The following is a 15,326-nucleotide window of genomic DNA, read 5'->3' as shown; positions in this document are numbered from 1 at the left end:
TGCCCAGAACTGGACACAGTACTCCAGGTGAGGTCTGACCAGAGCAGAATACAGTGGTACTATTACTTCCCTTGATCTAGACACTATACTCCTATTGATGCAGCCCAGAATTGCATTGGCTTTTTTAGCTGCTGCATCACACTGTTGACTCATGTCAAGTTTGTGGTCTACCAGGACTCCTAGATCCTTTTCACATGTACTGCTCTCAAGCCAGGTGTCTCCCATCCTGTATTTGTGCCTTTCATTTTTTTTGCCCAAGTATAGTACTTTACATTTTTCCTTGTTAAAATTCATCTTGTTTGCTTTGGCCCAGTTGTCTAATCTGTTAAGGTCATTCTGAAGTGTGATTCTGTCCTCTGGGGTATTAGCCACCCCTCCCAATTTGGTGTCATCTGCAATCTTGCTACGGATGCCCTCAAGCCCATCATCCAAGTCATTGATAAAGATGTTGAATAAGACTGGGCCCAAGACAGAACCCTGTGGCACCCCACTAGTCACTACTCTCCAGGATGAAGAGGAGCCATTGATGAGCACCCTTTGGGTTCGGTCAGTCAGCCAGTTACAAATCCACTGAATGGTAGCATTGTCTAGACCACATTTTACCAGCTTCTGTACAAGAATCTCAGTTGCTTTTTGAATAGATGATTTGGTTTGTCAATAGCTGATTAAAACACATTAACTTGATCAAATTCTTTTGCTGTAATGTATGCCTCTCCCACAGCTTTACAAAGCAAGCAATACTTGAAACTGTGATTTGGATGAAAAATACCTATCAGTTTGGATTCACAAATGTCTTTCATTAATTTACTGGAGAAATAATTAAACAATAAATTAGGATTAAATCTGAATTCCAGACCTTTTACAGTCAATAGTTTTAAGCAGGACCAAGTCAGATAATTGAACACTTCCACTAAGCATTTCATATAAACATACCTGCAACTACTTAATCTTTGTTTTAAAGCAACATGCATGATACTACATGATAATACATACTGAGAAGCGGTCACAAAATATGACCCCTCCTCCCTCCTCCCTCCCTTCTCTGTCTCAAGTTCATCTTGTTTATTTCCCATACTCTGTGCATTAGTATACAGACATTGGAGACCGTTGATCATTCCCCCATGTCTCTTAAGAGAAGCTACAACATGCAGGAAGTTTGCAGGGAGGGCTTTCAATGACATCTCTGAAGCATAGCTGCCAAGTTTTCCCTTTTCTCGCGAGGAAGCCTATTCAGCATAAGGGAATTTCCCTTAAAAAAAGGGAGAACTTGGCAGCTATGCTCTGAAGGGACTGTGGAGTTTTTCAGGCTGGCAAGGGTTAAAAGTCTGAAGCTGTGACGCTGGTCACTGGGGAGGAGGAGAAGGAGGGAGGAGTTTTTCCTACATACGCGCAGCTTCTGGGAGTGTGCCGGGCTGGAAGATGCCCTGCTGAGCCATAAAACACTCAGTAGGGCAATAAAACCTCAAAGGTTATGGAGCCTTAATCAATCACTCAGGCAGAAAGAGTGATTGTAGCTGTGAGAGCCTCAGAAGTGCTCACAGAAAAGCCAGCTGTGAGATACCTACTCCTACAGTCGGTAGGGGTAGATGCACTCGCTGGTAGAACGCCGCTGGACTGGAAGCTGGAATTTCGCCATCGCCATTGCCGGAGGACAAGCAGCAGCTCAGTGAGTAAATGCTGGACACTAAGCCCCGGGGGCGGTATGGCAGAATGGCTGGGACCCAAGGGTCTGTGGAACATGCTGGGAAAACCCAGAGACTGTGTTTAAATGCCTGGGTCTGTAACAGCAGAAAGCAGCAAGCTGACTGCAAAAGTGGTTTGAAAAGCAGCAGAAAAATCCCTAGCTTTGAGAAGGAGGGGCTAGCTAAGTGCACAGACCCCACAGCAGCAGTAATGGCTGGAAGGCAAAGCAACAGAGGGATGCATGCTGAAATGGCTGGAGTGGAGAGCCACAAAGAGGTCCTGGAGACCACTCCCTTGGCAGGCAGTTGCAGGGAGAAGCAGTTCCAAAGGGATGATGCCAGGCTTGACGCCCAGAGCCCAAACCCACCAGAAGCAGCAGGTGAAGTAGCTGCAGCTCTCAAGGAGACGAGAGGAGGGGGTTTCAGAGGAGGCCAATCTGCTGGAGGCAGAGGGGGCGAAGCAAGTGCGTACGTCGCCTGGAAACGTGCTGAAGGTGTTGCTGAGAAGCTTTGCTGGATCTGTGGCTCAAATCGCCATTTGCAGAGGTTCCACACACGCAAGGAGCCCAGTGGGGGGGGGCAGTTTCTACAAGCCCATCGCAAACCACTGGACAGAAGTTTGCAGGCCATTGTTTTCGCTGCGATCTTCCTGGGCACCGAGCCAGGTTTTGCCGAGCTCAGGAAACAGCCAAGGCCACCCAGCCAGGTTTCCATGGTGACCAGCCCAAAGGTGGGGGCAAGAAGCAAGCGACGCAGCTGCGTGCACAGTGTTTTGAGAAAGTTGCTGATAACAGCGAGAGCTCAGCTGCCATGGCGATGGTCGGAAACAAGGGACAGAACTGTCTTACTTTCATTATCGACAGTGGAAGCAGCCACCACATCATGCCCCCTTCAGGCCAGATACGTGATTGCAGGCCATTGGAACAGGAAAAATCCCTGAACTTAGCTGACGGTTCAACAGGGGTTATAAAAAGCAGTGGTGTTTTTTATATGCAATGTTTAGACACTGATCTTGATGTTTATGTTTTACCAGGCATGAAAAACTGTCTTTTAAGTGTCTCTTGTTTGATGCGTGATGGTTTTGATTTGGGTTTTGCTAATGACGTGTGTACCATTTCCAGAGATGGGGTTAAGCTGGTCAGTGTTACTGTTGGGTCAGATGGTCTGTTTGTCCTGGATGGGAGGGGGCAATCAGGTAGAAGTAACACTGGTGAAGCCCAAGCTAAGTGCGCCAATACCCCAAGTGCCCCAGGGGGCGCTATACATGAAGGTTGTGTTCATGACTGGCACCGGAAATTTGGGCACATTTCTTTTAAGTACGTGGCCAAGGCCACTGAATGTACACAAGGGTGCAAGTTTAAACCCTGCCACAGGCATTTGGAATGCAGAGCTTGTTCCAAAGCCAGAGTGAAAACGTGTTCTTATCCTAGGTCTGAAAGGAAGAGCACAGAGCCATTCCAGCTGGTCCATATGGATCTTTCTGGACCAATGGGAACCCCAAGTCTTGGAGGTTCAAAATACTGTCTTTGCTTAATTGATGATTTTTCGAGATTTTCTTGGCTTATCCCATTGAAAGACAAAGGAGAGGCTGCAAAAGTGATACAGGAATGGGTAGCCGAAGTAGAACTACAGTTCTCCCTTACTGTCAAATGTTTCCAGAGTGACAGGGGGATGGAGTTTTTGGGTTCAGAGCTACAGAGGTTCTTTCGTAGCAAGGGAATCAGACACAGGAAGTCTGCCCCCTACAGCCCACAAGATAACGGCGTTGCTGAACGAAAGTTTCGGACACTGTCCGAGCTGGTGGAAGCCGTTCTTTTTGATGCAGGGCTACCACAGAAGTTTGGGGGGGAGGCTTACAAAGCTGTTAATTTTTGTACGAACCGCGTGTATAGTTCAGTTGTGGAAACCACGCCCTACTACATGTTGTATGGCAAGGTTCCCAAGGTGCACTATTTCAGAACCTTTGGGTGTGAGGCGTGGGTTCTAATTCCGAAAAAGAAGCGCAGAAAAGGGGGACCAAGATCCAAGAAGATGATCTTCTGCGGTTACGAACCAAACTCAAAGGCTTGGAGGTTTGTGCCGGCAGAAGGGGATCAATCCCGCATTCACATTAGCAGGAGTGCTACGTTCTGTGAACAAGAGGGTTGGATGCTAACCCTGAAGTTCTTCTTGACTGGTCTTCAGGTTTTGACCAGGAAGAGGAAACTCAGGTGGCTGATGCTGGAGTTCCAGGTGCTGCAGGGCCAGACCCAGGTCAGGCAGCTGGTCCAAGTGGTGTAGCTCCTAGGGAAGTGAAGCAAGAAGTCAGAAGCACACCGACTTCTCCCCAGGCCAAGCCTGGGAAGTACAGCAAACGTGGTAGGTCACCCACATCACCCAAATCAAGCCCAGAGGGGGCTGCAAAGCATAGTAGGTCTCTTGACAGTGCTGCAAGTCCAAGAGAGCCACAGTCAGAGACAAGCAGTTCGGATTTAGAGGGGGAGGATGTGGGACCAAGGTGTTCTAAACGCACCACGAAAGGTAAACCACCTGATAGGTTCTCAGCCATCAGTGTATGGGCGAACCTAGCAGTGTGTGAACCTGAGAGTTTTGAAGAGGTTCAACAGTTACCAGTGGAGGAAGCTAGTAAGTGGAAAGTTGCAATGGAGAAGGAGTTGAACTCCATGCAATCTCTTGGTGTGTATAGCTTGACACAGTTGCCAGAAGGTAAGAAAGCAGTGAGCAGTCGGTGGGTCTACAGGTTGAAACCCACAGTGACTGGTGAACCTCAGTACAAGGCCAGGTTAGTGGCAAGAGGTTTCACGCAGCAGAAAGGACTTCACTTCTCATAAGTGTTTAGCCCCACTGCTAGATTGGAATCGTTTAGGATGCTTCTAGCGACAGCAGCGCAGAGAGGTCTAGTGGTCAACCACTTCGACGTGGACACCGCCTATTTGAACTCTGACCTTGAGGAGGAACTGTACATGTTGCCTCCACCTGGGTTTGAGGGCGATGTGCCAGGTCAGGTGTGGAAGCTGCACAAGTCGATCTACGGTTTGAAGCAATCTGCGAGAAACTGGAATTCATGTCTTGATTCTGTTTTGGAGAGCCTAGGTTTCAGGAAGAGTCTAGCTGACAGTTGTCTGTATCTCAGAGGTGAAGGAGAACAGCAAGAATTGTTGCTGGTCTATGTAGATGACTTGATTTTCTTAGCTAAGAGCCAGAAGCAAGTGCAAAAGTTTGCAAAAGAGCTAGGTAAGAGGTTCAAACTCAAGAACCTAGGTGCAGTGAAAGTTTATCTAGGTGTGCAGATAGATAGGTCTGAGGATGGAAGTTTTTTACTCAGCCAGAAAGGCAAGATTGAACAGTTGCTTGAGAAGTTCAGAATGTCTGACTGTAAAGGAGTCAGAACACCCATGGAGACAAATTTCGTGAAAGAGTCACAGGTAAAGGACAGAGTAGCGTTTGAGAGTCCTGAAGTGTTTCAGTCTGCTCTAGGAAGTCTGTTGTATTTGTCACAGTGGAGTAGACCAGATATTGCTTTTGCAGTAAATTTGCTTAGCAGAGAGGCTTCAAAGCCTAGTGTGCATGCCTGGAATGGCATTAAGAGAGTGCTGAGGTATTTGCAGGAGACCAAAGAGTTCTGTTTGGAGATGTCGGCACAAGGTGAGCCACAACTCACTTGTTTTGCAGATGCGGATTGGGCCAATCAAGAGGACAGGAAGTCAGTGACTGGTTTAGTAGTGAGGTTTGGAAATTCTCTGATTGGTTGGCGGTCGCGCAAGCAAAGCCTAATCGCTATGTCATCGACGGAAGCTGAATTCTGTGCGTTGTCTGCACTTTGTACTGAGTTGGAGTACTACAGATGTTTGGTCCAGGAGATATATGGTGATTGTAGCCAGCCCATCACTGTTTGGGGCGACAATCAGCCATCTTTGAAACTGGCACAGTCTGGACAGTTCAAGGCCAGAACCAAACACCTGGACATTCGCTTCCGGAACGTATGTCAAAGCGTACAGGCAGGCTTGGTAAAGCTGAAGTACTGTCCAAGCCAGGAGAACCTAGCAGATGGGTTCACAAAGCCCTTGAGTTTCCAACGTCATGGGGAATTCTGTGAAGGGTTGTTTTTGGGGTGAGTTTAGATACCCACTGTTCCCCAGTGTCCAGGCGAGAGGGGGTGTGGAGTTTTTCAGGCTGGCAAGGGTTAAAAGCCTGAAGCTGTGACGCTGGTCACTGGGGAGGAGGAGAAGGAGGGAGGAGTTTTCCCTACATACGGGAATGTTCATTTGTTCTCTGTATGCTGTTTTTTAGTTTCGTTTCTGGTTGCAATGAAGACGCAACCATGCCAGATTTCTCACCAGGTTTGTTTGTTATTTTCACTGTAAATAAAGTTCAGTAGTATTAGCAGAAGCTGGACTTCGTGGATTTATTCATGAGCTACTTCTGAAGGCTCCACAAGCTTCCGTTTGTGCAAGAAAGGGGAAGACGGAACTCTGCATTTTACAGCCGAGAGCGCGCAGCTTCTGGGAGTGTGCCGGGCTGGAAGATGCCCTGCTGAGCCATAAAACACTCAGTAGGGCAATAAAACCTCAAAGGGACCCATTCTGAGTGCCCAGTGTGTTGGACTAGGGATGACAAGGCCCAGGTTCAAATCCCTTTTGACCATAAACTTTAATGTGTCTCCTTTTCCTACGTCTCTCAGCTCAGCCTCTTCTCCCTCACAGGGTTTCTCTCAGGATAAAACAGGATATCACCCTCCTAAAATCCCTGGAGGAAGTGTCAAGGGAAATGGATATTATACCTGTTGAGTTTGAAACAACACAGGAGCAACAAGAAGTACAATCTTTAATAGAATAAAACATGTTAGCACAGGAAACATTCTTTTAGGCCCGTTATACAAAAGGATAAGAAGAGGGGATCTCTGAAAATCTGAAAATACAGGTAAGTATCTAACTCTTTGCTACAAAGCACCTTGGGAAAAAATAATTGTATACATGAGAATTTACACACACACACACACACCCATGAAATCCTCTAGATCAGGCATGTCAAACATGCGGCCCTCCAGATGTTTTGGCCTACAACTCCCATGATCCCTAGCTAGCAGGACCAGTGGTTGGGGAAGATGGGAATTGTAGTCCAAAACATCTGGAGGGCTGCAAGTTTGACATGCCTGCTCTATATTTTTACTGTTCTCTCCTCAGAACCTCTGACAAGAGGCTCTTCAATCTGAGGGGATTTTGTTACATCAAGGCCCAAGGCTTGCACGGGTGTGTGTGTGTGTGTGTGTGTGTGTGTGTGTGTGTGTGTGTGTGTGTGTTACATTTCTGGGGTCAGCATGCAAAGGCAATATTGGATATAGAGATTTTGATGAATACCCACAGAAGCTTCCCTGAGGAGTAGCAAAAACGGGATTTTGGAATTTCCATCTCCATGGCCAGTGGTGGTTTTGGGGGAGGAAAAGGGAACCTGAGAGCAGGATTGAGGCTGAGGAAGGTTTTTAATCGGGCAGAGCCGGCACCGGAAGTCACTTCCAATCCGGAAGTTGACAGCTATGAACTCCTAGCTGCGTCACGCCCCCCAGCTGGCCAATCAGGGTGGCCGGGGGGCGTGGCTGCTTGCAGTTTAAACAGGGACGCGGCTGTGGGAGTGGCCTCTATTCACCTCCTCGTTTGATCTCCTTGTCAGAAAAATCAACATTAACCATGGATTTTATTTTTTATTTTTTTAATCTTTTGGAGTGGGGGAAAGTGTTTTCTCTCTTTTTTCTTGTGATATTTTTTATCTTTATTTTTGCTAAAGTATTATTGTTTGGTGGTTGATACATATTCCTCATTTAAAAAGATAACACGTGGTTTTTTGGGGGGAAATTCAGTGTTGATGCTCTGAATGTTTTTCTCTGATGTTTAATTTGATCCCTGCTGAAGTGAGGGTTCTCCTCTTAATTTGGCGTGCACCTGGCGATATGCATGAGGCCAACAACATGTTGGGACAACCTCACGGTTGTCACGGTAGACATGAATTCCTGAGCTGCCACCCCCAGAGCCAGTCGCCTCAACATGGATGTTGAAGCCCCCCCCCCCCAGATGCAGCAAGCTATACAAGGTATCACTGTGGTGATAATATGAACCATAAACAACCAAAACCACCACACTCTGGCTGGAAAATGTAACAAGGAAATTTACTTGAAAGCTAATCTAAAGGAATGAAATCATGGTCATTCAACTAAGCCAAATAATTAACAAAGCCATGTATAGGTCAGAGTCATAGAATAAAAGCACTGTGCAAAATAAATGTTTACGCGACTGAACCATTCAGCAATAGGCTAGATAGATATTCAACAAGGTCCTCATGCCAACAAAAAGTTCACAGGTAATAGTGGGTGGAATGATAATGGAATTCTTCAGAGGTTTAAAACAGAAACCTCCTAGATGTAATCGAAGAGGGTGGATGAAGAATGTTTCTTTCTTCTTCTTCTTTTTAAAATATCTTTATTGTTTAAAAAACATAAATACAAGCAATACAAACTTTACAAACGATCACATATTCAAAAAAAGAGAGAGAGAAATACACACAACAAAAAAGACAGAAAAGAAAAAATGCAATCTCAATACAAACCTAAAAAAAAAAAGAAAAAGAAAAGAAAAAAGAGAAGGGGAAAAAAAGTAAAAAGAAAATGGAAATAAAAGTTGATCTTCCAATTATTCCGTCTGTAATTTCTATTATTCCTAGCTTTCTGCACATTCATAGATACGTTAACCACTTATCTTTTACTCATATTTTATAATTCAAGTTCAGCCTAAATCCGCTATTAGAGAGTTCGATATTCCATTTTTCACTAAATATTCTTTAAATATCTCCCATTCCTTCTTCACTTTTTGTTTTGTTTGCCCTCTTATTATTGCTGATGTCATTGCCAATTGTATATACTCCACCATCAGTGTCTGCCATTCTGCTATTTTTGGTACCTTCTCTGATTTCCAATTTCTAGCTATAAAAATCCTTGCTGCTACTATCCCATACATAAGCAATACTCTTTTTGGTGTTTTAACTTCCTCCGGTATTAAATTCAATAAAAATATCTCTGGTTTCTTCTTAAATGTATTTTTTAATATTTTTTTCAACTCTTCATATATCAAATTCCAGTAGTTACTTATCTCAGCGCAGCTCCACCACATATGCATCATTGACCCTTTTTCTCTTTTACATCTCCAACATAAATCCGAGTCGTTTTTAAACATTTTGGCTATTTTTTCCGGTGTTTGGTACCACCTGTACATCATTTTTAATATATTTTCTTTTAAGTTATAGCAGGCAGTAAACTTCATATCTTGTTTCCAAAGTCTTTCCCACTTCTCTATTGGGACATTATATCCAAAATCTTGGGCCCATTTTATCATTGTTGATTTAGTTTGCTCTTCTTTAAGTTCCCACTCTAGAAGCAGATCATAAATATTTGAAATAAATTTCCCTTTCTTTTGAATCAATTCGATTTCAAATTTAGATTTTTCATTTTTTTAATCCAATATAAATCTTTGATTTATTTGAAAATATTGGAGCCAATATGATAGATGTTCTTTTATTTCTTCATATTTCTTTAGTGATAGTTCATTTTGTTTCTTTTCCAATAATTCATGGTACGTGGCATTTTTGATATCCATATTAAGTTTTTTGACAGTTACCACCTCTTTTGGTGAAACCCATAGAGGTATCCTGGGTTCCAAAATTCCCTTATATTTACTCTAAATCAAATATAATGATTTTTTTACCAAATGATTCAAGAAGCCTCTATGGGATTTCACCTTATCATAAATCAAATATGAATGCCAACCAAAACGGTTGTCCACCCCTTCCAGATCAAGTAATTCTGTGTCCTTCAGAGTTATCCATTCTTTTAACCAAGTTAAACCTGCTGCCGCATGATATAACTCTAAGTTTGGGAGGGCAAACCCCCCTCTCTCCTTCCGGTCGGTCAGCAGTTGATATTTAATTCTAGGTCTTCTGCCACTCCAGATAAATTTCGTTAACTCTTTTCTCCATTCTGAAAAACACTTCATACCTCCTAGAATCGGTATCGTTTGAAATAAAAAGATCATTTTCGGGAGTACACTAATCTTAACCGCTGAGATTCTTCCCCACAGTGATAGCGACAATTTATTCCATATCTCCATGTCCCGTTTAATTTCCCCCCCATACTTTTTTATAATTATCATCATATAGTTTAATACATCTTGGTGCTATCCAAATTCCTAAATATTTTGCTTTCGTTTTAACTTGTATTCCTGTTTGTTTCTGTAATTCCTCCCTTTCTTCTGCATTCATATTTTTAGTAAGTAACGTCGTTTTTTGATAATTAATCTTCAAACCTGCCACCTTCCCATATGAGTTTATTATTTCTAGTGCTGTTGGTATATTTTCCTTTGGATCTTGAGTTGTTATTATTAGATCGTCAGCGAACGCTCTCACTTTATAGGTGTTTTTCCCAATTACAATTCCCTTTAATTTGTTCTCATTTCTGATGTTATTCAATAGAATTTCCAATATCATTATAAACAATAGCGGGGAGAGGGGGCATCCCTGGCGAGTTCCTTTCGTTATCTGAAAACCTTCGGTGACACTTCCATTTATTATTAATCTTGCATTTTGTTCCTCATAGATTGCTCCTATCGCTTTCTTAATTTTTTCTTTGAACCCCAATATCTCTAGTTGTTGTTTCATAAATTCCCATGAGACATTGTCGAATGCCTTCTCAGCATCCAACAGTAATAATGCCGCTTTTTTGTCTATTTTAAACTCTAGGTATTCCAAAATATCTACTATATTTCTCGTATTACTCGATATTTGTCTCCCGGGAAGGAACCCTGCTTGATTTGGATGTATCACCTCTTTTAATATCCCCTTTAATCATTTAGCTATTACTCCCGCAAATAGCTTATAATCAGAATTTAGTAATGATATTGGTCTATAACTGGATACCAATTCCGAATCCGCTCCTGCTTTTGGTATGATGGTGACATATGCATCTTTCCAGGAATCTGGAACCCTTCCTTTCTCTAATATTTGGTTCATGATTTCTTTTAGCTGGTGGAGGAGAATATCATCTAATTTTTTATAATACTCTATTGGTAATCCATCAGGACCTGGAGATTTTCCTGATTTGCATCTTTTCAATACATTCCTGATTTCTAATACTGTTATCGGTGCTTCTATTTCTTTTACCTTTTCTTCTATATTTACTTTTAACCTATATTTCTCTAAATATTTTTTAATTTCTTCCTTATTTTCCTCTTTTGCTTTATATAATTCCTCATAATATTTAACGAATTTTTTCATGATCTCTTGGGGCTTATCTATTATTTTTTCATTTTCTCTTATTTTATTTACCACTTTTTCATTCTTTTTCTTTTTTAGTTGCCAAGCTAAATATTTGCTTGGCTTATTTGCAAATTCGAAATTATTCTGTTTCCAAATTTTTAATTCCCAATCCATTTCTTGTTCTATTTTATTCTTATATTCCACTTTAAGTATACTAATCTCTCTTTTTAATTTCTCATCCTGGGGTCTTTTATTTAATTCTTTCTCTTTTTTCTCTAATTCCTCCATAATTTTCTTCTTCTCTTTCTCTTTTTCTCTCCTCAATATATTATTATCTTTTATAAAATACCCCCTTATATCCGCTTTACTCGTATCCCAAACTATTCTAATATCTGTTTCTCTATTACCATTCAACTCAAAAAATTCTTTTAATTCTTTATTTGCCCCTTCTATTATTTTTTCATCGTAAAGTAAAGAATTGTTTAATTTCCACCTTATTTCTGTTTTCCATTTTGTTCTTAAATTTAACAACATTGGATTATGGTCCGATAACGTTTTGGGTATTATTTTAACTTCCTGAACTCTCCTCACTACCTCTTTTGATAGCCAAATGGCATCTATTCTACTCGCCATGTTTTTTGAATTAGAGAAAAAGGTATAATCTCTTTCGCTTTCATTTTTATGTCTCCAGACATCAACCATATCCAGATTATTAACCATTTTTTAAAAAGCTTGTGGTAATTTCCCTGTTTTTTCTGTCCCTCCTTTCCCCGTCTTATCTATTTTTGGGTCACATATTCCATTCAAATCTCCCATCAATACCATTTTCCCATCCACATACTCCAACAGTTTGTTTTCCAGTTTTTTTAAAGAACTCTGCTTTTTACCCGTTCGGTGCATACACACCCACAATATAGAATATTTCTCCCTGATGTTTCACTTTAATCATAACAATTCTCCCCTCTTCATCTGTATACAACAGTTGTGGTTCTAAACACGATCTAACATAGATCACTACCCCTCTTTTCTTCTTATCATCAGCCGCAATAAATTCAATTCCTAACTTTGGATCTATTAGTAATCTTTTATGATCTTTCTTGATATGGGTTTCTTGCAGACAAATAATATCTAATTTATATTTAAGCAGAACATGTGATCACTAAAAGTCAGCATGGGTTCCTGAAAAATAAGTCATGTCAGACTAATCTGATCTCATTTTTTGACAGAATTACAAGCCTGGTAGATGAAGGGAACGCTGTGGATGTAGCCTATCTTGATTTCAGCAAGGCCTTTGACAAGGTGCCCCATGATATTCTTGTAAAGAAGCTGGTAAAATGTGGGCTAGACAATGCTACCATTCAGTGGATTTGTAACTGGCTTACTGACCGAACCCAAAGGGTGCTCATCAATGGCTCCTCCTCATCCTGGAGAGTAGTGACTAGTGGGGTGCCACAGGGTTCTGTCTTGGGCCCAGTCTTGTTCAACATCTTTATCAATGACTTGGATGATGGGCTTGAGGGCATCCTGAGCAAGTTTGCAGATGACACCAAATTGGGAGGGGTGGCTAACACCCCAGAGGACAGGATCACACTTCAGAATGACCTTAACAGATTAGACAACTGGGCCAAAGCAAACAAGATGAATTTTAACAAGGAGAAATGTAAAGTACTACACTTGGGCAAAAAAATTGAAAGGCACAAATACAGGATGGGAGACACCTGGCTTGAGAGCAGTACATGTGAAAAGGATCTAGGAGTCTTGGTAGACCACAAACTTGACATGAGTCAGCAGTGTGATGCAGCAGCTAAAAAAGCCAATGGAATTCTGGGCTGCATCAATAGGAGTATAGCATCTAGATCAAGGGAAGTAATAGTACCACTGTATTCTGCTCTGGTCAGACCTCACCTGGAGTACTGTGTCCAGTTCTGGGCACCACAGTTCAAGAAGGATACTGACAAGCTGGAACGTGTCCAGAAGAGGGCAACCAAAATGGTCAAAGGCCTGGAAACGATGCCTTATGAGGAACGGCTTAGGGAGCTGGGTATGTTTAGCCTGGAGAAGAGAAGGTTAAGGGGTGATATGATAACCATGTTCAAATATATAAAAGGATGTCATATAGAGGAGGGAGAAAGGTTGTTTTCTGCTGCTCCAGAGAAGCGGACACGGAGCAATGGATTCAAACTACAAGAAAGAAAATTCCACCTAAACATTAGGAAGAACTTCCTGACAGTAAGAGCTGTTCGGCAGTGGAATTTGCTGCCAAGGAGTGTGGTGGAGTCTCCTTCTTTGGAGGTCTTTAAGCAGAGGCTTGACAGCCATCTGTCAGGAATGCTTTGATGGTGTTTCCTGCTTGGCAGGGGGTTGGACTGGATGGCCCTTGTGGTCTCTTCCAACTCTATGATTCTATGATTCTATGATTTATTTCTTTTCCTCTTATTGTTCAGTCAATTTACGTTCCATGAAAAGATTTTCAAATTCATTTTATTTATTTCAAAATGTACTAGTCTTTATTTATGTCCTTCTCCCCCCCCTTTTTGAAATAAAATTGATTCAAAGTTAGATTTCTTGCTTATCTTTCTTGTTGCTAGTCGCTTTCTGAGTCGTTATCTTGACACGCCCCTCTCGAGCCGGGTTCCTTTTCTATCTGGTTCTTTTCTCCTCCCAGTTGAGATCTGTATCTTCTGTAGAAGAGATCAGCATCTTCTGGCGTCTCAAACCGTCTTTTCCTTCCCTTGAAGGTAAAAGTCAGTCCCTCCGGATATTCCCACTTGTAAAAGATTGATTTTGAGTTCAATGCTTTTGTTAAGAAATGATACTTCTCCCTTTTTTTCAATATGAGGGGTGGTATCTCTTTCAGCACAACAATTCTATCACTGTCTATTTTGAGCTTATCATTTCTTCTTTTTCGCAACATTTTATTTTTATTTTTATTGGTATAAAAAGTAATCAAACAGTCTCCAGGCCAATTGTTCTCCTTTGCTTTCTTGGAATTTACTCGGAATAGCGACTCCACATCTTCCTTCAACTCTTCTTCTTCCACTCCTATCCATGTTGCTACTTCTTTTATAATCCTTTCCTGTAAGTTGTCCTCTGGGACCTCTGGGACGCCCCTCAATCTTAACGTCTTTTCCTTAGCTTGCATCTGTAGCATCGCCATCGCATCCCACGTTGCTTCCTGTCTTATTCTAAATTCCTCTTGATCTTTCTTGGCCTTTTCCCACTCTTTTTTGCAGTCTTTAATTTCTTTAACCGATTTTTTAAACTGTCTCTTCCACAATTTGCATATTATTCTTATTGTCCTGTGTTGCTTTTGTTACCTCCTTATTCTTTTCTGCTAGCTCTTCAACTTGCGTCTTCAATTCTGTTATTGCCTTTGAATTTTCTTCCACTTTCCCACTCATTTTGTCTAATTTTTCATCTATTCCCTTCATTTTGCTATTCATTTCTTCTTTCAGTTCATAAAATTCTTTCCTCATTTCCATGATGTCCCCTTTTAAACTCAAAATCAATTCCTTTACATCCATCTCTCCATCCAACGTTGAGTTTCTTCTCGCTTGCTGGCCCACCGCTGCGCTATATGTTGTTTTCTTTGTTGTTGTCATATTGGTTTCCTTGTAGTTCCAAACCCGTCCACCAGTGTCGCTGTTTAGGTCTGCTGTATTTTTTCTATCTTTCCCCCCCTCTATTTATTTTGGTATTTTTCTTCTCTTGCGCTTCCTCTTCCAGCCACTGGTGTCGCTGTTTAGAACTTTTTCCCTTCTTAATCACGCTGTCTCTCTTGGCGCTCTCCCTCTCCTCTCCTTTTCAATTACTTCCCTTTTAGGTAATCAGTACTCCCAACCCTTCGTCTCTCCACGCCGCTCCATCTTTGTCTCAGGTAGCGATTTTTATTTTAACTCTCCTTTTATTCCTTTTTTTTAAAGTCCCAATCTCTTAAGAACGCTCCCAACTACCTCTGCCTTCACTCGGGAACAATCCCCAGTCTTGCGTGTGTTTTTTTCCTTATTTCGTCTTTATCTCTGGGGTATTCTGGGGTCCCTCTTTCTTTCTCTCTCTCTCCTTCACTCACAAAAGTGAGCGCAATCTCTTTTTCTCTTTTGCAGCGGCTTCACTTTATTTCTTTTTCCCTTCTGGTTTTTTATTGCTGAACCTTTTATGTTCTTGCGCTGTTCTATTTAATTACAGGCGGAATAATTTCCTTCTCTCTTCCTTATCCCCCGCAATTACTGTGCTCCCCTTTACTCTGACGCTGCAGGTTTCTTAATATTTTACAGCCATCCCGTCTCCCAGCGTCAGCTTGTTTCCAGGGTTAAAAATAAGTAGAAATTTTACCGCTCTGATGGGATTTCA

The sequence above is a fragment of the Zootoca vivipara genome, chromosome 2 (assembly GCF_963506605.1).
Source record: "Zootoca vivipara chromosome 2, rZooViv1.1, whole genome shotgun sequence".
Lineage (NCBI taxonomy): Eukaryota > Metazoa > Chordata > Lepidosauria > Squamata > Lacertidae > Zootoca > Zootoca vivipara.
The sequence above is the reverse complement of the archived record's forward strand: the minus strand, read 5'-3'. Positions refer to the sequence as shown.